The sequence below is a fragment of the Artemia franciscana genome, chromosome 18 (assembly GCF_032884065.1).
Source record: "Artemia franciscana chromosome 18, ASM3288406v1, whole genome shotgun sequence".
In the NCBI taxonomy this organism is placed as follows: domain Eukaryota; kingdom Metazoa; phylum Arthropoda; class Branchiopoda; order Anostraca; family Artemiidae; genus Artemia; species Artemia franciscana.
This window is the reverse complement of record NC_088880.1, coordinates 23,256,805-23,284,665: the sequence shown is the minus strand read 5'-3', so window position 1 is coordinate 23,284,665 and position 27,861 is coordinate 23,256,805. Positions and strand designations below refer to the sequence as shown.

Here is a 27,861-nt window from a genome sequence, read left to right as displayed (position 1 = left end):
TCCAGTGCTTTGGTGAGTTCGGTGCTTCTGGACATGCTAGGACGCTGAAAATTGGTAGGCGTGTCAGGGACCTGCACAAATTTCCCCGATTCAACCATCTGGGTGGGGGGCTGGAGGGAAGAGAAATCGTGAAAATTTAGGCATGTTTATCTCAAGAATGGGTGACCGGATCTTAATGAAACTTGATATATAGAAAGATATCATGTCTCGAATGATCTATTTTCAATTCGGATTGGATCCGGGGATATTGGGTAGTGGAAGGGGGAAACGGATATCTTGGGAACCGGAAATCTTGGAAAACGCTTAGAGTGGAGAGATCAGGATGAAACTTGATGGGAAGAATAAGCACATGTTCTAGATACGTGATTGACATAACCGGAGCAGATCCGATCTCTTTGGGGGAGTTGGGAGGATTTCTAGTACTTTGGCGAGTTCCAAAATAAGCACAAGTTCTAGATGCATGATTGACATAACCGGACCGGATCCCATCTCTTGTCACAAGTGCCATATTAGCTCTTAGCTCTTGTTCTTCATTTATTCTCCCAAGCTTAGCTGGCTACTGCCAGATTATAAAGAGATGCTTAAAAATAATAAAAGGCATAAAAATAATTATGTCTACGTGCTTTTTTATAATTTTGCTTTGTTAACCTCATCCTAAAGTGGCCCATGACACCAAAATGGTACTTTTTGGGACAATTTTGTGAGTAGAAAGACAAAGAAACATGACATGGGTCCTGCTGTAATCTCCATGGTTGAAAACCCTTAATTGGAGGTTTAAAACCCCCCTTCATGTATACTCCCCGTCCAAGCCTCCTTAGTAGGGTAAATGAAAAATAAAAGTCATCTTGGAAAACATACCCTAAACAAAAAAAAAATTGCTATCCTAAAATTATCTGAATTTTTATCTACAGCTTCTCCAACATACTGATATGCCTATCTCGTACCATACTCGATAATACACATCTAATGGGAAAGTCTAAGGGCTGTTGGGAGTAAAGCCTATCCTTAGTGCTTATTTTAACAGAAACTGCTGTTGACTTCCTTAGTTTTATGTCCTAAGCAGAAAAAAAAAATGTTTTTTAAGCTTTATTGCGTTTATTTAATAAGAAAATTAAAAACAAACAAGAATAAATTTTTGAAAACACCATGTTTTTCTTACGGAAGTAAAGAATGAAGTTGAAATCTAAAACGAAAACGACTGTTTCTCAGATTATACAGGATATATCTACAAAACTGGCAGAAATATACTGAAGTATAATATTTGCCTATATTTGTAGAATTCTTATAACAAATACTTTCCTGAAATTGAGCTTGCTCAGTATGGGTGTCAATCCGCAAATTCACACGGGAAGAAGGGGGAAATGTGTTTTAGAAATCTAGGGGCATAATCCTTTTGTTTTTTGGATAAAAAATTAAAACACCAAAAAAATACAAATTTAAAAAGAGGCGAAAAAAGCTAGGGGGCAATTGCCTTCCTTCAATCGCTCCCTGTTGCTTAATTTTTATAAATTATAATTATAATTTTATACCAAAAGCAACCTATTATCATGACCAGCGAAACACTATTGAGAGCCTTATAAATTACTCTTTTAGTTTTAACATGCTACTTTTGGACTTTTGCTCTAAAGAGAAAATCCTGTATTTTCCGTCTGTTTTCAATAAAGTGCTAGTTATTAGAATTCTAGAAACAAAAAGGAATATTTCTAGTCGATTTATTTTTAGATATCTCTTGCATAATCTGCGAGCCAACAATTATTTTGCTATACAATTTTAACTGTCCCTTTACATCTGTGCGATTTTTTTTCCAATTAATTATTGATTATATAAAACGAACGGGTATTGAATATAATATTTAGTTTTTTAAACGAAAATAACGAGTGATATTAAAAGTTAAAACGAGTTAATATAACCTAAACATGAGGAAAATACCATTTACAACACAGACCCCAGTTCTTTACGCAGAAGTTTAATTTCCACTTGAGTTTAGCCTTCCATGATTCATGAATACCAATTGCGTTTCATTAAAATGTGAAGTGAAAATACTCAGAAGATATATAACTAAACGTTCTTCCATTCTCGAAGCATTGGGATAAAAACTCTAGCATTAAGAGTAGGCGATGGAGTAGGGGGTGGAGGTCTATTTGAAAAGCAGTTTTTTACTTCTTACTTTTTATCATCTGCTGCCTGGTATTTCTCCTTGCTAGAAAAACTGCGACAAAATAATGCGTTTAATAACTTGAACAGAGTGGCAACCCTGATCAGAGTCAGAAATCCGTTATTTCCTGTCGATTAAAGTCAAATAATTGTATTGAATAAATGAAATAAATACGTTAGAACAAACATATAAACAGTTTAAAATCACAGGGGCTTCGACACTATTAACATAGAATCACAGTATTTGAGATCAAACACTTCCAATGGTGTACCACCTATTGGTAACTAGGGGGTGTAATTTTCTCCTTATTAGAATGTGACGTCATATGCCTTGTTAAATGGTGTCGCTCTCGAAAAGACTCTCCGCAAACTGGGCATTTTAATTTCTCACCACGGCGCAGCTTTTCCAGATCAGTTTCAGGACGATGCTGGGACCTCATGTGGTAAACAAGGTCAGAGGTCATTCTGAAGCTTAGATTACACTTTGCACACACGTTTTGATTTGTTGTCATGGTTAAAGCTGCTAAAGCCGGTGATATAAGGCTTGGGCCAAATACAGATGGCACGACTGCTGGCATTAATGCTGGTTGAGGCGCCTCAATGCATAGAGGATCTTCTTCTTCTTTCAATTTGGGACGAATAAATGGGAGAGATGGCTGAGTATGAGGAATGCCAAGCAGACTCTGATATGGTCGGGATAAGAGCTGCGACTGGTTGAAGAACGGTATAAATGATTCCTGGGGCTGGAACCAAAGTGACGAAATGTTTTTTAAATACAACGACATATCTGGTTTTTCAGTTGGACAAAACGAAGTAGTCGCAAGGGAAGGTTCTTTCAACACTTTTTTAAATGCACTTTTATTATTAGTCTCAAAAGCTAAAATTGAATGCTTTTCAAATGTTTGTGACTTCGGTTGATCTTGATCAGTTAAAAAAGCAATGTCAAAGTTGCGTTTGCGACACTTTTCTGACTTCAGCGAATCTTCTCCCTTTCCTTCATTCTTTGTTTTTATTCCATCCATAATCATTCTGAAAGAAAAATAGTCCCATATACTTTTTGTAAAAAAGAAATTTAGATCCAGTTATAAAAATAAAGAATGGACGAAGTGACTTACGTCATTGTCGTGCATCTTCGATTCATTGCTGTTGTTAAAACTTACATAGAAGGGGAAATTGGTATTGACAGAAGATGCTAACACCGTCCCCACTCAAAATAAATATTACAAAAGGAATCCCAGAAAAGTAAGTTAATTATAATGAAATAGTTTTAATTATTCTTGTATCAATTTAAAATTTTATCCAGAATAGATGAAACTATGGTGAAGAAAATTTTTATCTTTAATTTTTTTTTTTCAAAAGGGGAAATCTTGTCAAACAGAAATAATAAGTGTCCTGTGGTGGCGCAGTGGATTTGACCTTAGATTGGTAATACGGGACCCAGAGATCGAATCATGCTGCAGGAATGCACTGCAGGTCCAACGCAGGGACCTTAGTAGTCAAGAAGCGTCGTTAATTCTTAAATAAATAAATAAAAATCATAAGTTTTTTTATTTTCTGGTATCTTCTTTCATGAAAGGTCTCTGCAATTTCATTTTCTTCCTTGTCTGCCTCCAACTATTTTAATGTACATTATTGGTTAGTGTCCGTAACACCTAGCCAATCACTTGACTTAGAAATATCTATACCGGCTGAAGCCAGTATTTTTCTTGAGAATTTTCAAAGTCACAGTTAGCTGGATTTTATACCTGAAGCCTAAAGCCAAGTGAGTATTTCTCATTATAGATGTAGCATGCTCTCAGGAACTTCCATTAGAAAGTGAAAAATTGTATCCGTATTTTCGTAAATATATCCAGTTTTTTCTTACGTTTCGGGATTAATTGAAACTTTTAGGGAGATTATTTGTTTTTTTTTGGGGGGGGGGGGACTACAATCTTGTATTTTGTGAGAGGCGTTAAATACGGTTTTTCCAGTCCTCATAAAAAAAAAAACTATATGCTATTTTTTTTCCTTTTCATTCCTATTACCCGACTGGTCTTTTGGCCAGTTCATTTCATATTTAACCCATCTTATCCCCTTGCGTATATACACCGTCCACTCAGCTGAAGTCAATTATTTCATTCTTTTAATCCCATAGAAAGCTTATGGCTAGTTCATAGTTTGCTAAGTTTGTTGATGGCACCCTTTGAATAAGGGTGAATTGATTATTTATGAATTGGCGGAAGTTATGAATGGGCATGTGGTTATGTACCGGAAGGAAATAGGTTGACATTATGGGACAATATGACCGGGGATTGGAAGCAGCTATCCTTTCAGCGTCTACAAGCGTGATTAATCCATTATTCTGCTCCCGTGATCTTCAGAATAGAAATTTGCTCTAAGTTTCCATAAGTCTTTTGTAGAAGAAAAGATTTGATTTATGTACTTTGCCGTAGACAAGGAATATAGATATAACATGATACATTTTGACTGTGCTATTCAAAAGGTGGTATGCTCAAGGGAGCATTACAGATTTTTGTTCGGGAGGAGGGGCAGCTACAAAAAACTTTACAAAATGTATCAAAATTTGTTTATGTGCATGTATGCGATGTGCATGTCTTTTATACGAGTCAGGCAAAAATGTCAGGGAAGTTCAAACCCATCCCTCCCTACCCCCCGGATACAGTCTTGAATTTTAATGGGAAATAGGGAAAATTAAAAAACGTATACCGGGGTTTGGAATGCTATTAATAGTCATCATTGTGTAAAAGTAAGCATTGTTAGGCACCCAAGATGCGTTAACATTATTTTATGAAAAACTTCCAATTTTAAACTATTTCTCCTAGCAAGAAAAGAGGACAACACGAATTGTGGAAGAAAGAGAGTATCTTAACAACTGAACAAGGTAGGGGAAAACAGATTGAAGTAATGAGTAAGCTTACTTAAATAGAAAGGGTGGGAAGTAAATCTAGCTTACCCAAATAACTTCAATTAATGTGTGATGAATTGGTGCAGCTGGGATCCAGAATAGGAATTGTTTGCAATTGTTTACTAATCAAACCATTGGAGAAACAATTATAAAGAAGAGAAAACGATGATAGACAGCCCGCGAAAAAAGAAGAAAAATGCTCAGATATTTATGTGCATATTTTCTCCTGTTTTTCACTGGCTATCATTATCTTCATTTTCTCTTCCTTACGAATCTTTTTCTCCACTTTGTCATGCGTAGCCGGTGCGGTTTCAGAAATTACTTATGACAGTTTTTTCTTAATTTTAATTATGTAAATGAAGAGAATTCATTTCTATGCTAAAATAAGTAAGAACAGTTCATATCATTCAGCCCCTGGGCAGTTCAGTATTTATTACACGAGGTGTGCACGAAACAAATTTACTTACTCTTGTGCCACAGAAATTTCATAAGCATAAGAAAAATATTTTTCCCTATGTTGCCGGGCTGGATGAGGGATTGGCTATAGTTGACGGGACAAGAACCTAAAGAAATGTTCCTGTGTGATAGTTTATTTAAAGACTAGGAGGATAAAAAACGAACTAACGCATTAAATAAATATATATATATATATATATATATATATATATATATATATATATATATATATATATATATATATATATATATATATATATATATATATATATATATATATATGTGTGTGTGTGTGTGTGTGTGTGTGTGTGTGTGTGTGTGTGTGTGTGTGTGTGTGTGTGTGTGTGTGTGTGTGTGTGTGTGTGTGTGTGTGTGTGTGTGTGTGTGTGTGTGTGTGTGCGTGTGTGTGTGTTTGTGTGTGCGTGTGTGTGTATGAAAACACAAGGAAATCATAGAAATCATGGGACTACGGGGGAGGAGGGGGCATGACTAAAATTCTCCTACACATGTGACTGTCCAAAATTCCCCCAACTGTGGGCGTGTTTGATGAGTAGACGAGTGATATAATAATTCCCCAAATGTGTATTCCAACAAAGCTATTCTTGGAACATATTTGTAAAATTAATTAAAACTTTAGCATATTGATATTCATAAAATGTAGTGATGAGGATTAACCTAAATAAATATCTCAACAAGACCTATTACGACAAAGGTTTTCAATTTGAAGCATTCAGAAAGTAATTTAAGCAGAAATCCCTAGCGACGCAATACCAAAAAAAAAAAAAACATAAATGGTTTAATAAGCTGCTTAACGGTTTAGGGATTACAAAACTCAAAGCATACACTTGAATTAAACCACATCTGAGATCCTTATGTAAGAAAATAAAAAAAAAAACAAGTTTTTTTAACGGAAAGTAAGGAGCAACATTAAAACTTAAAACGAACAGAAATTACTTCGTATATGAAAGGAGATGCTTCCTCATCAACGCCCCGCTTTTTACGCTAAAGTTTGACTCTTTCTCTTAATTCTACTTTTTAAAACAGTAAAAAACTTTAGCGTAAAGAGCGGGGCGCTCATGAGGAAGCATCTCCTTTCATATACGAAGTAATTTCTGTTCGTTTTAAGTTTTACTACGCTGAATAAAATGGCTATCTCAGAATTTTGATCTGATGATTTTGGGAAAATAATTAGCGTGGGAGGGGGCCTAGGTGCCCTCCAATTTTTTTGGTCACTTAAAGAGGGCACTAGAACTTTTTATTTCCGTTAGAATGAGCCCTCTTGCAAGATTCTAGGACCACTGGGTCGATACGATCATCCCTGGAAAAAAAAAAAAAAATAAACACGCATCCGTGATCTGCCTTCTGGCAAAAAATACAAAATTCTACACTTTTGTAGATAGGAGCTTGAAACTTCTACAATAGGGTTCTCTGATACGCTGAATCTAATGGTGTGATTTGTGGTCGAGCATGTGCAACTAAATATGCACATAGTCTGCACAAAATAGGGTTCTCTGAATATGATGGTGTGGTTTTTGTTAAGATTCTATGAATTTTAGGGGTTGTTTTCCCCTATTTTGTAAAATAAGGGAAATTTTCTCAGGCTCGTAACATTTTATGGGTAAGATTAAACTTGATTAAACTTATATATTTAAAATCAGCATTAAAATGCGATTCTTTTGATGTAGCTATTGATATCAAAATTCCATTTTTCAGAGTTTTGGTTACTATTGAGCCGGGTCGCTCCTTACTACAGTTCGTTACCACGAACTGTTTGACGAAGCTCAACGTCAGAACCACCCTGCGCCACCGTAGTTTCTACTCTAATTATAATCGTATCCAAAATTTACAAAACAAAGTGGTTAGAATAATTGAGGAATATATTAAAGCTTTATTGATATAGAAACGTGCTATAGAAATTTAAGAGTGATGAATGTTGGACAGTTCAGGGACTATCAGGCTTCAATTTTTGTATATAATGTTGGAATGATACAGGCCCAGATATTTTTTTCTCATTTTTATAAGAGTAATAGTTGCCTACATGAGTACTAGAAATATGAGTACATGTACGTGTAATATGAGTAATATGAGTACTAGTACATGAATACTAGAAATATGGGCAACCTTGTGATTAAGCATGTGATGAGTGTGAGCAATGATCAACCGTATGATGAGTACAAATCATGATCAACCGTGTGATGAGAACAAATTATGATCAACCGTGTAATGAGTACAAATCTTGATCAACCGTGTGATGAGTACAAATCATGATCAACCGTGTGATGAGTACAAATCATGATCAACCGTGTGATGAGAACAAATCATGATCAACCGTGTGATGAGTACAAATCATGATCAACCGTGTGATGAGTATAAATCATGATCAACCGTGTGATGAGTACAAATCATGATCAACCGTGTGATGAGTACAAATCATGATCAACCGTGTGATGAGTACAAATCATGATCAACCGTGTGATGAGTACAAATCATGATCAACCGTGTGATGAGTACAAATCATGATCAATCGTGTGATGAGTACAAATCATGATCAACCGTGTGATGAGTACAAATCATGATCAACTGTGTGATGAGTACAAATCATGATCAACCGTGTGATGAGTACAAATCATGATCAACCGTGTGATGAGTACAAATCATGATCAACCGTGTGATGAGTACAAATCATGATCAACCGTGTGATAAGTACAAATCATGATCAACCGTGTGATGAGTACAAATCATGATCAACCGTGTGATGAGTACAAATCATGATCAACCGTGTGATGAGCACAAATCATGATCAACCGTGTGATGAGTACAAATCATGATCAACCGTGTGATGAGTACAAATCATGATCAACCGTGCGATGAGTACAAATCATGATCAACCGTGTGATGAGTACAAATCATGATCAACCGTGTGATGAGTACTAGAAATATGGGCAAACTTGTGATTAAGCATAGGCAGAGCACTTAGACAAGATCTACAATTCACTATTTGAGACCGAGAGACCGATGTGTTCTTCCAGAGAGTATTAAGGTGGCTGAACATACACAGCAATTTAAGAAAAGATTAAAAATATATTTATTGTGATGGTAGGATGAAGAACGATAGTTTGTGTAGTCTTTGTTGATCTTTATTTTAATATGTTTGTATTTTTTTTTTCGTTTTTTTTTGACGAGAGAGAATATATATATATATATATATATATATATATATATATATATATATATATATATATATATATATATATATATATATATATATATATATATATATACATGTATATATTTATATATACTATATATATATACATATATATATATATATATCTATATATATATATATATATATATCTGTAATATAATATATATATATATATATATATATATATATATATATATGTATATGAGTTATTTATCGAATTTATTGATATTTGTTATTACAGTCGTTCGTCCTCAGAGCTTGGTTTCATCTTGGACGGCTATTTGTCAAATGATTAAATTGTGTGTTGTTTTTTTTTTTTTTTTGGTTTAATAGAGTTTAATCCAATTACTTAATTATTAAATAGCTGGATTAAACTAGAGGACACTATTCAATTTGAAAGACCAGAAAAATATTAGAGACGCATATGAAATAGCCTGTGGTTTAAGCAGCCGAATTAATATGCTTTCAAAATATTCTCTAAAAAATGAGATGTCTACGACGTAGACGCCTCAAAGTAAACGAAGTCTAAATCACTTTTGGCATTGAGCGAATTAATAAAAAGTTCTTATTTAAATTAAGAGTATATGAGCCTTTAAAAAAATACCATAATTACTTAATTATTTTTTGAAAAGAAAAGTTTGAAAATTAGTTCAAAAATTCAAAAAGCTTCTCTTCCTCAGCATCATCACTTTGAGCTGTGTGAAAAAACCGTGTCCGAAAAAAAAATTAAAACGTAATTTCAGATGGTTCTCTATTACTACCAATTGGCAACGCTGCAAGTGTTGCCAGACTGAAAACAGGAAGAAGATGTGTGGTAACAGTATTACATAAGAGTTTATTTTTTATTCAAAAAAGTTGAATATTAACTCTAACTCAATTAGTTTTTCTCATAGATTTTTCTTTCTTTATAGACTGGCGAGACTTGGCTCTAAAAAATTTGTCCTTTTATCTCTCTATTTCCTTCTAATATGTTCTTATCATTCACTGCGCCCTCTTTATATCGCTGTGCTGTCATTTATTCAACTAATGATTGTCTTTTTAGAAGCGAGCGATACAGGGTCATTTCTTTAGTAACAAAAGCTGTTTTGTTAAAAATGGCTCTCATTAAGCACAGTGACAGATAGGGCAAATGGGTCGCAAAAAAGCAGAAGAGCTAAAAGCTTTGTTCATTTGGGGGCAAGAACAAAAGATGGTCCAAAGGCCATGTGCAATAGCCCTGAGAAGTTAATGGTACGGATGTAACTTGTAAAGCTTTTATTACAGATGGTGAGGTTATGGCTCGAAAGTAATGTTGATTTTAAGATCTTAGATAAAACTTTTAAAAGGCTTAAGGTTTTGTCTCTTTCTAATTGCATCTAGAAGTAATTTCATTCAGGAGCGTTGTTGGATTATAGCAGAAAAGTTGTTAACAATGCAATTTCGGATTAGGACATGAGACCCGTACAAAATTTTTTCTTGGTGGGAGAAGAGCATCTTAGTCAAAGAAATGGTAACTTACATGAAAAAAATTAGAAGAGATCAAAATTTTATGAACCAAAATTAAAATAGTAACGCTATACATTCCAAAAAACAGCAAAAGTAAGAGCTATATAGAAAGTTGTCATGGATGAAATTTAACGGATTCTAAAAATCTCCGTATAGGAGGTTTACAGTCTCCTATCTTGAGCACCAAAAAAAATCACTTTTTCGCCTGGGAAGCAGTGATCTTTCTCCTTTTTTTTTCAGTCGCCACTAGCGGGGCGTTGCAACATCATGCAGAGATGTTTAAGGGTTTATTTGAGCAAAATTGTCATATCTAGTACCTATAGTAAGTACCAAGACAAAATATTAAATACAATGCAATTTTTGACAAAAACTGCATCTTCATATGCAGGATGATGTAACACACGTATCTTCTCTGGGGTATAATGTCAAATTTGAGTCACTCTACTGCCTGATTCTCTGTAGTTCTTTACTAGAATTGCTAGGTTACCCTTAAAGAGGTAACACGTATCTTCTATGGGGTATAATGTCAAATTTGAGTCACTCTACTGCCTGATTCTCTGTAGTTCTTTACTAGAATTGCTAGGTTACCCTTAAAGAGGTAACCATGATCCAGCTAAGAAATAGTCGAAGGCTATGTGTAATATATTTTCTCGTTAGGTAGTAATTATTCCAAAGATTTTAACAATCATTTCTGTTAAATTGTTAAACTTCAAAACCAAAAAAAAACTAACTCAAGCCCATAGTAACCGAAAAGACTGTTAAGTGAGAAAGAACAGCCTTATGAAGCTGACTGAGGAATGTTTACTGTTATGCAAGATGATGTAACACACGTATCTTCTCTGGGGTATAATGTCAAATTTGAGTCACTCTACTGCCTGATTCTCTGTAGTTCTTTACTAGAATTGCTAGGTTAACCTTAAAGAGGTAACCATGATCCAGCTAAGAAATAGTCGAAGGCTTTTTCCTATGTGTAATATATTTTCTCGTTAGGTAGTGATTATTCCAAGGATTTTAACAATCATTTCTGTTAAATTGTTAAACTTCAAAACCAAAAAAATCTAAATCAAGCCCATAGTAACCGAAAAGACTGTTAAGTGAGAAAGAATAGCCTTATGAAGCTGACTGAGGAATGTTTACTGTTATTTTGGCTAAACACCACAATAAGCCAAATCTTTTGATGAGGGAGATATTTTCAAAAAGTATTACATGGCTAGACTTTTCAAAATTATAGTTACTTTGAGCAGAATCAAAAGGATTATCAACACATGAATTGCTAGGTTACCCTTAAAGAGGTAACCATGATCCAGCTAAGAAATAGTCGAAGGCTTTTTCCTATGTGTAATATATTTTCTCGTTAGGTAGTGATTATTCCAAGGATTTTAACAATCATTTCTGTTAAATTGTTAAACTTCAAAACCAAAAAAACCTAAATCAAGCCCATAGTAACCGATAAAACTGTTAAGTGAGAAAGAATAGCCTTATGAAGCTGACTGAGGAATGTTTACTGTTATTTTGGCTAAACACCACAATAAGCCAATTCTTTTGATGAGGGAGATGTTTTCAAAAAGTATTACATGGCTAGACTTTTCAAAATTATAGTTACTTTGAGCAGAATCAAAAGGATTATGAACACTGTTAAAATTTAAGGCCTTGATTATATCAGCTTTATGCTGTTACAGGCATTTTTCAAAAATTTTTAGGTTCTACCCACATAATAACTGCTGCAGTCACATGGTATTTGACAAGCCCGTCATTTGCTTTTAAGTCTACCTCTAAGTAGCCATATTTATGAAAATCCATAAATATGGAACTTTCTATAGAACTTTTTGAAGACACCTCACTGAGCCATATAGCCATAATGCCATATAAAAATGCCATATGCCACATAATGCCATATAGCCATATAAAAGCCATGTAGATCTTTTTGAAGAAACTTCATTGATTAGCTATGCTTTGGGAATTAAAGAAGTTCTTGGTTGTTCGTGAGGCAATAGAAATTAAAAAAATATTTCTTTAAATAGGGATTTGGGGAGTACTCACTCACTACTTTGTACGTAAGTTTGAATAAAATGATTTCACAAATTACATTACAAAAGGAATAGCTAATACCATGGAAAATAAAAGCACCTTTTAATTAAACTGGTAAGAAGGCGAGAGTCGTATTAAAAAACGTATTCTTGATTTATATTTATATGAACGAATTTATGGTTGTTTTCTCTTCAATCCCTGCTGAAATTCCTTAAAGTAATGATTCTGAGACTATTTTAATTTTAGTTTTATCGATCACATTTTATAGTAGGTTTTATTTTATTTATATACTTGCTTTTCTGAGGACCCTTGGCTATAGAGCCGAAACATTCATCTAAGGGTCCAAAAATTTCGTTTTCTTAGATAAATTCATCATTATCTAATTTTAAGGAAACTTAAACATATTTTCCCTGGATCAATTTTGGAAATCGTTTTTGCTCCTTGATCTGATTTTACGTTTCTTATTGTCGAATAGTATGGATGTTAACCTTTCCTTCACTGTTAAAACCCCTTTCTAAGGTTTACAATAAAGCTAGAAACCTCATTAAGGAAACTAACCGTTCAAGAGTTATCCCATTACTTGATCTCGAGTCACTGTATATTCTTTCGTGTGCATGTTTTACTTTTTCTCAGCTTCATGGTTACCTCCCCCATCCCCTAAGTGTTGCGCCATCTTTCACCTCTGATCAGAATAATTATAATCTTCGTAATACCAAAAATCATATTCAAGTTCCTTTTACTCCTTGTGTATGGTCATACTTTAATCCTTTAATTGCGATGTCATATTGTAGGGAATAAGTTGCCCGAATCAGCTCGAAGGTGCCACTCATTCGGTTTGTTCAAAAAAATTATTAAAAATTCTTTGGCTTTTTAGAAAGTATTTTATCTATTTTTTATATGTATATATATATATATATATATATATATATATATATATATATATATATATATATATATATATATATATATATATATATATATATATATATGAATACGTATTTAGGTATATATATATATATATATATATATATATATATATATATATATATATATATATATATATATATATATATATGTATATATATATATATATATATATATATATATATATATATATATATAGTATATATATATACATTTCCTTATTATTTCATTGGAGTCTATTTTATCTACTGATCTACTTAATTAATTTAGTCTATTCAATCTATTAGTCTATTTAGTTTTGTTTTCTATAGTTTTTTTTTATTTATATTTTCTGTTCTTCTCCTTTTTGCTCTTCTCTCTTTGAGTAAGTGATTATTTTTTTCTTCTCGGAGTAAGTGACTCGTTTATTTTCCCTCTTCTTTACAGGCCAAAGATCTTTTTGGGGAATAGTGAAATGTAATATTGTATGTTTCTTTCGTGATGAATGAATCTTATTTTATCTTATTGTTTTACCTGTTGATGTTTTTATGATGGATAGGCAGTGTCTTCTGCGTCTTTATTAATGTAATCAAGCATATTTTTATAATATATTTCAAACCGTTCGTGGTAACGAACTGTAGTAAGGAGCGACCCGGCTCAATAGTAACCGAAACTCTAAAAAATGGCATTTTGATACCAATAGTTACATCAAAAAAATTGCACTTTAATGCTGATTTTAAATATATAAGTTTCATCAAGGTCAGTTATACCCATCAAAAGTTACGAGCCTGAGAAAATTTGCCTCATTTTAGAAAATAGGGGGAAACACCCCCTAACAGTCATACAATCTTAGCGAAAATCACACCATTAAATTCAGCGTATCGGAGAACCTTATTGTAGAAGTTTCAAGCTCCTATCTACAGAAATGTAGAATTTCACATTTTTGCCAGAAGACAGATCACGGATGCGTGTTTATTTGTTTTTTTGTTTTGTTTTTTTCCCAGGGGTGATCGTATCGACCGAGTGGTCCTAGAATGTCGCGAGAGGGCTCATTCTAACGGAAATTAGAAGTTCTAGTGCCCTTTTTAAGTGACCAAAAAAATTGGAGGGCACCTAGGCCCCCTCCCACACTCATTTTTCCCAAAAGTCACCGGATCAAAATTCTGAGATAGCCATTTTATTTACCATAGTCGAAAAACCTAATAACCATGTCTTTAAGGACGACTTACTCCCCCGAAGTCCCCGTGGGAGGGGCCGCAAGTTACAAACTTTGACCTGTGTTTACATATAGTAATGGTTACTGGGAAGTGTACAGACGTTTTCAGGGGTATTTTTTTGTTTAGAGGGATATTTGAAGGGGGTTTACGTGGGAGGATATTTCCATGGAGAAACTTGTCATGGGCAAGAGAATTTCAATGAAGGGGGCGCAGGATTTCCTAGCATTATTTAAAAAACAATGAAAAACTAAGTATGAAAAGTTTTTTCTACTGAAAGTAAGGAGCAGCATTAAAACTTAAAACGAACAAAAATTATTACGCATATAAGGGGCTTACCTCCTCGTTATACCTCACTCTTTACGCTAAAGTATTTTTAGTAATTTCAACTATTTATTCTACTGCCTTTGTGATTCAGAGCTCATTCTTAAGGAATTGGGACAAAATTTAAGCTTTAGGGTAAAGAGCAAGGTATCGACGAGGGTTGAACCCCTTCATACACGCAATAAAAACATACGAATATAGAAGCTCGTTACATAAATTAATTCGTAAGTTACATATATTTTTTACCAATGAAAACGTTTGTAAAAATTAAAAGTTGTAGATGCTTTTTTAAGTAATCAAAAAATTGGAGGGCAACTAGGCCTCCTCCTATTATTAATAGGAGGCCTCCTCCTGCATATTAATTAATTAATATGCAAATTTCGTTTTAATTATTTATGGGCGGAGAGCCAAGATCAAAACATGCATTAATTCAAAAACGTCCAGAAATTAAATAAAAAAAAGTGTTTTTAAATGAAAGTAAGGAGCAACATTAAAACTTAAAACGAACAGAAATTACTCAATATATGAAAGGGGCTTTTACTCCTCAATGCCCCGCTCTTACCGCTAAAGTTTCTTACTGTTTTAAAAATAGAGTTAAGAGAAAGAGTCAAACTTTAGCGTAAAGAGCGGGGCGTTGAGGAGGAAAAGCCCCTTTCATATACGGAGTAATTTCTGTTCGTTTTAAGTTTTAATGTTGCTCCTTACTTTCATTTAAAAAAAAAAAACTTTTTTTATTTAATTTCTGGACGTTTTTGAATTAATACATGTTTTGATCTTGGCTCTCCGCACATAAATAATTAAAACGAAATTTTAATTTAGAAACTAAATAAAATAAAATAAATATAATATGGAAGCAAAAATCAACTTTATAACTTAAAACGAACAGAAATAATGAGGGAAGGCTTTCCCCTCCTCAATTCTTTGTCTTTACTTTCCCCTCTTCAATTCTTTACTTTTTACTCTAAAGTTTGGATCTTTGTCCAAATTAATTTAAAAATAAAAACTTTCCGAAAAAGAAGTTTTTCAAAGAAAAGAAAGGCTATATTAAACTTAAAATCAACAGAAATAAATTCTATAATAATTCAAATTTAAAATCCCCAGAAATTACTATCCAAGAATAAATGAAAACCAATCATAGCAACGGACATCCAACATGTAGCCCACCATATAAATGAATATTTAAATCTTAAAATGAATAAAACTTAATTTGAATATGTATATCAAGCTTAAAGCGATCAAAAATCTTTAAGTAAAGAATAGATGGAACCCAAAATGAACAGAAATTAAATAAACAATCATAACCAAAAACATATATGCAACAACACAATATCATGCAACATAAATGACATAAATTGTAATAACATAGTAAATGACATAAATGATAATAACATTAAAACGAGTAAAGCTTAAATTGATTACGCAAATCAAGCTTCAAACAAAAAAAAGTAACTAGAAGCAAGAGTTTAGATACCGTCCCCTTCCCTAACTGTATAAGTCCTTCACCTATTGCCTCAAAATTTGTTTTGTATTTAATATAATTGTGCTTCATGAAATGGTATAGTTTCATGAACACAATATTTTACTAATGCAGAAAAACAGCCAATATTCCAACGCTCTGTGTCTGGTTTTGACAGGTAGAAAGCATTAAGTTTTTTTTGAAAGGTAATGAAAAAGGTATGTCAAGTAAAATAAAAGTGCATAAATAAAATCAAATAATTACAGAAAATAGACAAAACAATATTCTACTTATCAAGAATAAGATAGCAAATCTTAGAGTTCAGTTTTATCAAACAATGCCATAAGTTTTGGCTGTCCTTCCTTTGGTTTACCCATAATTACTTCATAGTCACCAATTTCGAAGGGCCTTAGCCCCCTTGTCCCTCTTCTCTTAGCCTCCAACCCTCCCTTGAAGGGTTCATTTAAGACCTAATTTTTATGTAGGCTGTGATCGACGTATTGTAAAGCTGACTTGATGACGCCGTCACAAAGTGCCACATGGCACTTCACCTTGGGTATGATTTCTGGAACACCAAGTCTGGGAAGAATGAAAAGTATACCGTCATAATCTTCATGGTTAAACCCTAAACCTGAGGCTTGAAATCCTCCTTTTATTTTATTTTTCTCCCACCCCCTTGATATTTTTTTATAAATCGCCTACTGACTATCAGCATTAGTAGGCTACTGCAACATAATAAAGAGCTGTTCAAAGTGTTGTTTAAAAGCTATTATCATATACATGTGCTTTTCATAAACTTGTCTTAATAACGTTGTCATATAGGTCCATATGGCACTATTAGTGCTATATTTGCAGAAGCAAAGGAAAGGGTAGAGGCAAGAAAAGTGTATTGTCATAATCTTAATAGTCGCAAACTTCTAATCTGAGCTTTACACTTCTTCCTCTTGTTTACTTTTCCTCCCAACCCTCTAGTAAGTTTCATAAATCGTGAGCTGAGTAGCAGAAGTAACAGCTACTGCAACACTATAGATAGATATTTGATAGCTTACTTAAAAGCTTTTATCATATCTACTTGCTCTTTGTAGATCATTGTTGATAATTTCATCATAAAGCGCCATAAGGCACTAAGAATAGCATTGTTTCGTGCAGTTTTTGGAGCAGAAAGGTAGGGAAGCATGAAAAGGGACAATACAAATCTGCATTGTCAAATACCAACATACAGTGTTTTAAATCCGTCCTTTCAATAATTCCCGGACTCTTCGGTTGAAGCAATTTCAATTTTTAGGGAAAGTTTAAGTTGCGTTCGAAGTACAAAGTAATATATATATATATATATATATATATATATATATATATATATATATATATATATATATATATATATATATATATATATATATATATATATATATATATATATATATATATATAAAATAATCATTTTATATATTTATATCAACATAATCATAATACATACATAACATATTTGTTTATCAAAATATAACATAAATTAATTATATATATACATATCATCAAACTTTTCTGGATGGTTAAGAATAATACAGCTCTTGATTATAATTTTAAAGTAATATGTGATACAATTTGCATTCTAACTAAAACGAAATTTATTTCAAAAAAGAAAAAGTTCGATAAGATTAGTAATAAGGATAACAGATTATATTTACCTATTAATTTTACTTGTAAGCAGATTGAAGATATTAATTTGCCAGAAATTTTAAATCAGCGGCATTTGAAACAGGCCCTTCCTAGTAATTTGAATTATAATGATAGTCCAGTTTTAACTTATAAATTTTCAAAAACTATTGGGCAAATTATTTTTAATTATAATTTAATACTAAAAAGACTAGATAGTGATATAAATTGGCCCATTTGTAAATCCTACTTACAAACATGTTATAACAGGGGACTTGTCAATAATAAAGCAAGATGATCTTCAAATTATAATGAATAAAGGGGCTAATTTCCGTCTTTCTCATCATCTGAAACCATCGAGTGTTCTTGATGGCTTAGAAAATGATTTTGATTTATTTATTGATAAGTGGTGTAAGAAAGAGAATAAAAATAAAGAGAGTTTTCAAAGTTGGAAGAATTTAATTATTAGTAAAATAAGAAATAAAATATATTCTAACTCAAAAATAGTAACACTAAATCATTATTTTATAATGCGAAGATTAAACAAGCTATTGCTAATCTAAAGAATGAATTTGTAATTGTGCCAGTGGATAAAGCTAATAATAATTTTGCCATAATTTGTCAGAAGCTGTATTGTGATATCTTAAAAAGGGAGTTATGCACAACTAATGTTTACGAATAGGTAAATATAGAGGATGAGAATTTAATTGAAAAGACTGAAGAAATACTTTTTAAAAATTTTAATATTAAAATAAATGACAATGATAAAAAGTTCCCTTTCCTATATTGGACTGTAAAATTTCATAAGAATCCCCCTAAACCACGGTTTATTGCTGGAGCAGCTAAATGTCCAACCCGCATTGCTGCTACTGACCTCTCTTTAATTTTAAAGGATATTGTAAATAAACTTAAAACCTATTGTTCTGGTATTAAAAAATTTTCGAATTTTAATCCATATTCGAGTGTTAATAATTCACTGCAGGTGATAGATTCTTTAACAATGGTTTCAGCTAAAAGAATTGAGTCTTTCGATTTTGCGACAATGTATACTAATTTATCACTTAATGTAGTGTTTGATAATTTAAAAACTGTTATCAAGATTTCTTTCCTCTTATCTAGTAAAAGGTTCTTAAAAATAGACATTTATAATAAAGTAGCTATATGGACAAATTGCTTTAATACTACAGTTAACTTGAGATGTTACAGCTTGGATATGATTTTTGAGTTATTAGAATTTGTTTTATACAATACTTATATAAGATTTGGGGGTGATTTGTACAAGCAAATTGTGGGAATTCCCATGGGGGGGGGATGCCAGCCCATTTATAGCTGACTTGTTTTTAAGTCAACTAGAATATAAATATATGATGGATAAGAATAATCCAATTAATTTAAAACATGCTTTGTCAAACAATAAAAGATATTTAGATGATATTTTGGTCTTAAATTGTAAGGATTTCATTGATATTTCTAAAAATATATATCCATCAGAGCTTATTCTTGAGCCTAGTCATGGCGCTGGTCATGAAGATCATTTCTTAGATTTAAATATTAATATTTGTGATAATAATAAATTAAGTTTTAAAATGTATAATAAAACGGATGATTTTGATTTTGAAGTGATTAGTTTCCCATTCCCTGAAAGTAATATACACTTAAATATCACATATTCAGCGTTTTTCTCACAGTTACTTCGTTATGCAAGGATTTGTAGTAATTATATTGATTTTAAAAATAGATGTAAAATCTTAGGCCAAAAATTGATATCAAGAGGTTTTTCTGCAAATAAATTAACTTGGCAATTTAAAAAATTTAGTATTCATTATAACGAACTTTTAAATAAATATCAAAAGAATTATCTAGAAATACTTAAAGAAATTTTCAACTAATTTCGGAGGTTCGAGAAATGTTGTCGCACCGCCATTTATTTTGAATTGTGTTTCTAATTGAGCGGATTTTCTTAAAAATTAGCCATATGGTAAAGATGAATTCTATAATTGTTTAGTTCATTCAGGCTTTTTGCAATGTGTTAATATTTGTGATTTGGTAAAATTTATAATATTTAGTTTACCTATTGTTGCTAAAGGGAGGGATATATTAACAGGCTAAGCTTGTTTTGGTTTTACTTGGTTGTTTTACATTTGCTGTTTTTTTTCTTTCATAGGCATGTATTTTGGGGGTGATACCTGACGCGGGGATGCCATGGATATTCTGTGGTAGCCACAACACTGTGCTGGGTAGAGAATTTAGAGTGGCGAAACCCTATATAGGCCAGTGTATTCTCCTGATGAGCCCTTATGCTGGGTGTTGCCTCTGAATTATTTGTCTATATTATTTTTTCTATTGTTTGGTAAATGACGACTTATACTTATTGACGACATGACTGCCTGTCCATGGATTGTTCTTTATGGTTGATTGTGTGTGGCTATGCTGTTTGACCTATGTGATTGTATGGATGAGTAGGGTTGAGGCCTCATTCAAGTGCTGGTCTATATTAATCACTAATTTAGGAAAACAGTCTTCCTTTTCTCCTTCTGTCTCTCTTTTTTCTTTTTTTTTTTTGTGTTTGTGCTGTTGCATTGGTGATATCTCTTTTCATGATATATATATATATATATATATATATATATATATATATATATATATATATATATATATATATATATTTATATATATATACATGTATCTGTATATATTTATATATATATATATATATATATGTATATATATATATATATATATATATATATATATACATATATATATATATATATATATATATATATATATATATACATGTATCTTTATATATATATATATATATATATATATATATATATATATATATATATATATATATATATATGTATCTTTATATGTATATATATATATGTATATATATATATATATATATATATATATATATATATATATATATATATATATATATATATATATATATATATATATTTATGTTATATTTTGATACGTAAACATGTTATGTATGTATTATGATTATGTTGATAGAAGAGGTTTAGCGAAGGTCATACCTTCGTATGATATACCAGACATATACATTAAAGTATTATTGCTATATACGAGATTAACACTGCTGCGGTCAAGGTGGGAACTGAGGTCAGCAGCTAAGCAGGGTTGTTTTCTATCCTGCTTTATATGCATCATTTTGATGGACTATGATGAATAGGAAAGGCAATGGGGGAGCACAGAATCGAATGGGAAGGAAAAGAATTCTTGGACTTACATTATGCTGATGATTTAAGCATCCTAGACGAAAGTGTGAGCAAAATGAATAAGCTTTAAGAGGTTTTACGAGTTCAAAGTGGTAGAATAGGTTTGAAAATTAATGTTAAGAAGACTAAGTCGATAAGACTAGGAATAAGTGAAGATGCAAAGGTGATGTTGGGTAACGAAAAAATTGATCAAGTTCACAGCTTCATAAAGCTCAGGTCGTTTCTGCACAGTCAAAAAAAAAGTTTCGAAGATTAGGAAAATATTTCTGCAAACCAAGATTAAAATATTGGAAGCTACAGTGATGACATTGGTCAAATATGGTTCTGAAGCATGGACGCTCCGAAAAAGGAATGAAGATTTGCTAGGTGTTTTCCAGAGAATTTTCCTACGGATTGTTCTGGGTCCCTGCTGACTGGCCGTATTTCAAACAGTAGGCTGAGCGAAAAGTATAATTAGATCCCGCTTTCTAGGGCTATAACAAAAGAAAGTTTGATGTGGTCAGGGCACGTTCCGCGGATAAAGGATGACAGATTGTCAAAGATTGTGCGTTTGGCCAACTGTCTAGGGCTAAACGAAAAGCAGGTCGTCCACGGTTGGTGAGGGAGGATGTCATAAAGAAAGATTAAAAGGAAATGAGAAGTTCCTGGGAGGGCATAAAGAGGAAGGTTTTGAGTCGATTAGGATGGAGGAGGAGCTTGCGTAGTTATTTTGGCCTCAGGTGGCTTGGTGCAGCGGTGAGTCGTTAGAAGTAGTAGTAGTAGTATAGTTTTAGCTATTCCAGATTCGAAATTCGTGACGTTTTCTTTCATGTAGCACAGCAGCTTACCCATTTTTGAAAAAGTCACCGTCTGGGACGGGGAAGCGGTACAGAGTGGAAGTAAAATGGAACAAAAAACTTCCAAAGACACAATTTTAGCTGCTCTAGCTATTCCTAGTTTTACAGAATAACTATTTCTGAGACTACAATTTATATGGACCTATACGGACCAACTCGAACAGAGCTTGTGAAGAAACTATTCAGACGTTTCTCAATGCTAATTTTTTAGGACTTTAAAATCCTTTGCGTAACAGTGAAGTCTTTTCAGCATTTGCTCATCCAGTACTACTTTACAGGAACACTAGACAGTTACTCCTGCAAAATAAAACTCTTCTTGGTTTAGTTTTTTCATACTTAGGAAATTGGCAGAACTCCTTTTGGTCTGTGAGAATTTTAAGTCCCCACGATAAAATATAATATTCATTTCCGGATTTAGTTCTTCCCCTCCCCTTCTCGAAGTCCTTGATCCGCTACTGGTGAATTTACAATTAAAGTAGTTGCAAGTGGCCTTGTCAACAAAATATTACTTATATTTGGGGACGTTTACACCAGCTTTGAAAATGTGTGCTTCTGACTCTATGCACAACTACTAGGATTTTAGTCAACTGTAGTGACATCTTTTTTATAAATACGCTCGCGTATTTCAAAAAAAGCTTACCGGACCCCTGAGACATGGTATTTTCCCGAAAATGTCAAAATTACACGGAAAAGGGAAATAGACAGGAAATGGAAAATGTTACTTCAGCAATGACTAGTATTTAATGACTAGTATTTAATGACAATCATATTAAAAAAAAAAAAAAAACTCTAAAAAGGACCATTCAGACGGAAAAGAAAAGATCAATCGGAATCAACGAGCCGACCATGGGATACATCAATTGTTACGTCGACTGCTCTATACAAAACACTTTGATTCATGGCTATACACTTATTTCAGTTAGTACTAGCCTTCATACCAGGGTTCCCATCCGGTGAAAGAATAAACCGTAGATTTTAGTGATTTTTTTTGTTGATTAGTGATTGTCTTCAATACCTTAGTGATTTTTGTGCTGATTAGTGATTTTTTCGTTTAGGCGACATAAAAAATCACTAGAAATAGTGATAAAACACGAGGATTGACAACCCTGTTTCACAATGACCTACCATGGATACAATTATGTTTAACTGGTTTCCCAGGCCATATTTGACGTTTATCATAACGTTAATGGTAACTTCAAAAAAAAACGAATGACTCAACTAAGCAGCAATTAATTTAGGCTAACTACGATAATTATTTCAAACATATTTTATCATTAGGAATCTTTAACTATTTATATGCAAAGTATGGTTTTTTGTTTCAGGACAGGTAGAGATTGATTCCCTGACGCCTTTCTAAATCTAAAAACGTATTTCTAAAACTTAATTCTTTAATATAAATACTTTAACAAAACCCACTACACAGGGGTGTCAATTCAAGAATATATAAAGAAGGGGGAATTATGAAATGTATTTTCAAAACAAAGGGGGACGATTTAAATTTTTTCATATGGAAATACAGAAAAAAGGTAAAGATAATCCCCTGTGTTTTCCCAATTGACGCGCCTGTTACTACTATTCGTTTTCAAAAGACTGTTAATTTTGTTACTAATTTCAATGTTTTTAAGTGGTGTTTGGATTTTCTATTTGTAAATATAGTCGACTAATTTTCTAATGTTCCTAAGATAGAAAAGCTCACAAAAAAGTTGAGGGAATACGATAAAAAAAAGAATCTTTTTTGGTTCTCAAAACCAAGCCCTATACCCTCTGAAAACTGATTTTAAGCTAAATTGGCCATATATGGTTCTGCCTTCAACTGTATCACGAGTTAAATCTGCGAGGTCGTTAGGTGTCTTTTTCTTATCTGAGTTCGGAATCTAATGTTTACCAACATTTATGTTAAAATCCGTTAAAATCTGTTAAGATTCAAACAAAAATCGGCGAAAGTTGTTTATTGTAGGAATGCGTATTGTAGGAAGCCATGCATGAAAATGTTTACTGACATCTTTGTCAGTAAATGTTCTAAACCAAAGACGAAGGTTGAAAAAGAAATCTATAAACTCATTCTGAATTCAGTCTTTGGTAAAATTAAATAAAAAGTTTGACTCTTTCTCTCAACTCTTCTTTTTGAAACAGTAAAACAATTTAGCGTAAAGGGTGGGGCGTTGATGAGAAAGCAGCCCCTTTCATATACGAAGTAATTTCTGTTCGTTTTAAGTTTTAATGTCGCTCCTTACTTTCAGTTAAAAAAACTTGTTTTTTTATTCAATTTCTGAACGTTTTTGAATCAATGCATGTTTTGATTTTGGCTCTCCGCAGAAGAATAATTAAAACGAAATTTGTACATTTATTTTTTTTGGCTAAATGGTTTTCTCATGGTTTGGTCGAATGATTTTGAGCAAAAAAGAGCGGGGGGGGGGGAATCTTAGTTGCCCTCCGATTTTTTTTTGGTGACTTAAGAAGGCAACTAGAACTTCTAATTTTTTACGAATGTTTTTGTTAGTAAAAGATAAATTAGCCTACGTAACGAACTTTTGTATTCTCATGTTTTTATTATATATATGAAGGAGTTCACCCCCTCGTTAGTACCTCGCTCTTTACACTAAAGCTTAAATTTTGTCCCAATTCATTAAGAATGATCCCTGAATCACAAAAGCCGTAGAATAAATAGTTGAAATTACTAAAAATACTTTAGCGAAAAGAGAAAGGTATTAGGAGCAGGTGAGCCCCTCATATGCGTAATAATTTCTGTTCGTTTTAAGTTTTAATGCTGCTCCTTACTTCCAGCTGAAAAAACTTTTTCATATTTATTTTTTCATTGTTTTTTTTTTTTTAATAATGCTAGAATATCCTGCGCTCCCTTCATGGAAATTTTCTTCCCCCATTACATATTCCTCGATGGAAAGTTCCCCCATCATATCCCCCTCTTCTCAACCCCACCCCCAACCAAAAAATCCCCCTGAAAACGTTTGTACACTTCCGAATAACCATTACTATATGTAAACACCGGTCAAAGTTTGTAACTTGTAGCCCCTCCCACGGGGACTGTGGGGGAGTAAGTCGTCCCCAAAGACATAGTTGTAAGGTTTTTCGACTACGTTAAATAAAATGGCTATCTCAGAATTTTGATCCGTGGACTTTGGGAAAATAATTAGCGTGGGAGGGGACCTAGGTGCGCTCCATTTTTTTGGTCACTTAAAAAGGGCACTAAAACCTTTCATTTCCGTTAGAAAGAGCTTTCTCGCAACATTCTAGGATCACTGGGTCGATACGATCACCCCTGGAAAAAACAAAAAAACAAAAAACAACCCAAACAAATAAACACGCATCCGTGATCTGCCTTCTGGCAAAAAATACAAAACTCCACATTTTTGTAGATAGGAGCTTGAAACTCCTAAAATAGGGTTCTCTGATGTGCTGAATCTGATAGTATGATTTTCGTTAAGATTCTATGACAATTAGGGGGTGTTTCTCTCTATTTTCTAAAATAAGGCAAATTTTCTCAGGCACGTAACTTTTGATAGGTAAGACTTAACTTGATGAAACGTATATAATTAAAATCAGCATCAAAATGTGATTCTTTTGATGTAGCTATTGGTATCAAAATTCCATTTTTTAGGTTTTTGGTTACTATTGAGCCGGGTCGCTCCTTGCTGTTTGAATTGCAAAAGTGTGCGAAATAGGAGCAGTTGTGACGTTGTAACCGACCCAAAAGAATCTGCTCGAATCCTTGCCGATCCGAAATTTCACCTTTCTCCATCATAGATTCCAATATGGTCCTTTTGCATAGGAAAGGGAAACTTAATCTTAACAAAATCATAGCGTATATTGTAGGACGGCCGAAATAACTTTTGTTTTAAAAGGTAACTCTCGTTAGTTCTTACCTTCAGTGTCTTCAAATCAAATAATAGCAAGCTATATAGCTCTTCACCCTTCAAAATCCGAATTTACAATAAGGGAGGGTGTCTCAAGAAATAAGCTTTCTAGAAGTAAAACGCGCCGCCGCTCTCTAATAACGTTCCCAATCAGATTTCTCATTGAATTCCAAAGCTTCGGTGGGCGGATCTTTGTGGAAGTTTCTATCACTGCAAAGAAATAGGCGATTATCGAGGCAATAAACCAAAATGTAGGAAAAATCTTGTCACCCAAGCAGAACTGTTACACGAAATTGGTGGAAAAAAAGAAAACATCTTCCCACTAGATACTTGGAAATAAAGAGAAGCAGATAAGAAAGAGAAAATTGTTTCAGACATATGAAACTTGTAGAATGCTCAAAAGATACATAATAGATATAGAGAATAAAATTATTCATACTAGAAAACCTCTTTGAGGAATTAAAAGTATAACAGAAATTTATAGCTTTTCATACCGTTTTCTCTCTTTATATATGAAAACAATCTTCAAAGCCCGCATGTAAATGCACGGAAAGGATACAGCAATGTGCCTATCACCTCCTCCCCTTTCCTACTTTTAGTGAATCATGCCTAGAAACTAAAATATTAATGCGAATAAAATTTTCACTCATTAAAAACAGTAGAATAAGAATTCTAGAGCAGCAGAATTCTGCTCTAGAATTTTTGAATGCCCCGAGAAGCATTTTGGTCAAATCAAGAAAAAAAAGTTCAATTTCATCTGCGATATTCGTATTCAATATCAAACAGAAAACTTGATTAACTTTCTTTGAAAATTAAAAAAAGAAATACAAAAAAGTAAAACCAAAATTTTAGGTTTTTATTTGAAAATTATCCGAAAATGATTCGGCATAATAACGCTGGAATCACTGCTGGAATCACTCCACGGAAACACTGGAATCACTGCTGTTTTTCATTCTTTCTTTGTATCATGGTTGTGGCATTCACCTCCTTATCCAAACAATAAAGGAATTTATATTTTTTTTTCAAGATGACTCTAGATTTATAGACAAATTCCTACGACCTCTTAGAGTGAAGATTGTAAATAGCAATAACAAAAATTTATCCATCCAATGAGTATATATTAACGGTGCCATAAGCTGTAAGTTATAAGTTCAGAATCAAACAGTTCATGGTAACAAACTGTAGTAAGGAGCTACTCGACCTAATAGTGACCAAAAATTTAAAAAACACAACTTTCAGAACAAGAGATACATCGAAAGTATTTGATTTTTATGCTGATTCCAAATACGTAAAATGCATTAAGGTTACTGCTACCCATTCAAAGCTACGAGGCTAGGAAAATTTGTCTGATTTTCGAAGAGGTGGGGAGGGGGAAACACCCAAAAAGCCAAGTTATCTTAATGAAAATCAAGTGATCATAAATATGATGTTTTTTCAGGGGTAGTCAACTAGAACTAACGGTCCTAATAGATAGGGATAGTGCTCATTTGTACGGAAATCAAAAGTTCTAGTGCCCTTTTTAAGTAACATACCCCCCCTCCCACACCCTTTTTCACCGAAGACTTCTGATCAAAATTTTGAGATAGCTACTTGATTCAGCATAGTTGAAAATTCCAATAAATTTACCTTCGGAGATCGTGTGAACCCTCATAATCCCTGAGAGAAGGGCTGTAGGTGACGTAATTTACTCACTATTCACATATTGTATTTGTTATTGGGAAATTACGGGAAAAAATAGCATTCTTGAAAATAATAATATGGTAAAATTAGTTTAATTGACAAAATTAGTTTAGTAATAAGGATGTGATTTCAGTTTCTGAAATAAATTACACAGTTTAAAAACAATGCCAAGAAGCGCCAAATACTTGATGGGACTAGCGATTTTTTGTCGACTCTAGTCCTAGAACTTGGCACCAGTCCTAGTTTCCACTCTTATATGTTACCCATGATCTTTGCTGCAGAAGACAGTCATAGTCATAATCTAGAAATTTGTTCTAGCACCGTCATGGGAAAAGAACGGAAATATACCATAGCTAACGTGAAAGCAATAGTAAAAATCTCTGAAATTGCATATGTATTTATGCCTCGACAATTATGTTTCCGGCCTACAGGGAAT

The 27,861-nt window shown here is 32.9% G+C and overlaps 1 long non-coding RNA gene across 1 annotated transcript; it reads right to left on the bottom strand.

Moving 5' to 3' along the window:
• Positions 1 to 1,867: 1,867 nt before the first annotated feature.
• LOC136038769 (uncharacterized) lies at positions 1,868 to 25,934 on the bottom strand. Its single transcript, XR_010620295.1, has 2 exons — positions 25,755 to 25,934; positions 1,868 to 3,183 (listed from the first exon to the last, which is right to left on the bottom strand). It is a non-coding gene; the product is annotated as an uncharacterized LOC136038769 (long non-coding RNA).
• Between the last annotated feature and the right edge of the window lie 1,927 nt (positions 25,935 to 27,861).